General features: G+C 48.3%; 1 pseudogene; it reads left to right on the forward strand.

The window, feature by feature from the left end:
• Positions 1-304: 304 nt before the first annotated feature.
• LOC100901684 (tigger transposable element-derived protein 6-like) overlaps positions 305-1,689 on the forward strand; it is a 3,177-nt pseudogene continuing 1,792 nt past the window's right edge.

The following is a 1,689-nucleotide window of genomic DNA, read 5'->3' on the forward strand; positions in this document are numbered from 1 at the left end:
AACTTATATTCAGCGTCAATCCCCTGAGGGCTCTACAACTCTAAGTCGATCTGAACATAGCGAAGGAACTATGCATAGATCTGAGACTTGAATTGAAGAGAGAGCTCGGTCTTGATGCTTTCCCTGCATACAACAAGGTGTTGACTGGGAAGGAACAATGCTATCCGACCAACATCGAGGCAACAGAGAAGCACGCTTCCGTCCCGCTGAAGGATCTCCTAGAGCACTCTGTGAAGCGATTACTAAGCTCGCTACCGGAGCCAGAATTCAACCTGGTGGAGGAGCACTTGACTTTCTTGTCAAAATGGGGTTGCGATGGATCCTCTGGACACTCGGAGTACAAACAGGGGTCCTTGTGTGATTCTCTTTCGGACGGTAATCTATTTCTCGTTTCTGTGACGTCTCTCCGACTCAGCAAGACTTCCGAGGAAACGGTTATCTTCTGGAACAATCCCAAGCCTTCATCTACGAACAATTGTCGACCCCTTAGATTCGAGCTGACACCGGAAGTGATCGAAGCACACGTAGCTCGAGTCGAAGAAGAGATATCGGACCTCGTGGTAACAATAAGAGAACCAACTTTGTCAGTGGACTTCAAAATGATCCTATCAATGATCGACGGCAAGATTATCCAGATCATCAATGGAGTGCCTCACATGGCTCAGTGTGTAATTTGCAAAGCCAAGCCACCTGAAAGGAACTCGTTGGACTCGTTTTTTTTTCTTCTTTTCTTTCTTTTTCCTTCCTTTCTTCTTTGTTCTTTCTTTCTTCCTCTTTCCTTTTCTCTTCGAGGAATGCTTTTCCTTTCATTCGGACAAGCATATCCTGGGATGAATTCCCGTCAGAAAACATCGCCATTGGAATGCCCCCCACACGGAACGCGCAGCCTCCGAGACCCAAAATGGAGTCCGGGCATCGAGACTTATGCTGAGAAATCGTTTTAGAAGCATTCGGTGGCGAACCTGATTTTTCGCCACTCTGGACCACTGTGCGGCGTGCTCTGTGAGTCCGTCACGCTGAAGCTCATGGCAGCGACCAGGAGCGAGTGTGCTATAGACATGAAACTTGGGGTGCAGAGAGTTGTTAACGACTCTGGAGGACTAGATAATAACCTTGTTTCAAACATGGGAGACGGACCGATCACGGACGACCGTGCTTCGCGATGGCGCCAACGAACAAGCAGCCCCAGTCAGCCGCTGGCCGGTTGGTTCCTCATAGCTTTTAGTATAGTAAAAGCTCGTTACAGCGACCCCCACTACAACGAATTTTCGCTACAGCGAATTTTGAGCCCCATTTTGTTTGGCTCGCTGTAGGCGAAATGCTGAGAAAATCTCGGTAGAACGAATTTCATTAGAGCGAAAAATTCGTTTTAACGAATCCCATGGATCGGAAATTTCTGGCGAAACAGCTCGTTTCTACGAATTCCGGTCGTTTTGTATCGCTCCGGCCATGAATCGTCATGCGAAGATTCTAACATCGCGAATGAGATTCGAAGCTGTGAGTGCAAGCGACATTTCCGAACGCAGGATCAGCTGGTGGGCGAGATATCAGTTCGGCACGGGCACGGCAATGCTCCTCCGCGGGAAAACCGTTCGAAATCTTTAGCCTTCGGTGTTGAAAACGAGAATTGGAAGTTGAAAACAGGCCGAAGCTCTCTCGCCATGATTGAAATCTGCGAGAAGACTTCAT

The sequence above is a fragment of the Galendromus occidentalis genome, unplaced genomic scaffold, assembly GCF_000255335.2.
Source record: "Galendromus occidentalis unplaced genomic scaffold, Mocc_1.1 scf7180000077436, whole genome shotgun sequence".
NCBI classification, from domain to species: domain Eukaryota; kingdom Metazoa; phylum Arthropoda; class Arachnida; order Mesostigmata; family Phytoseiidae; genus Galendromus; species Galendromus occidentalis.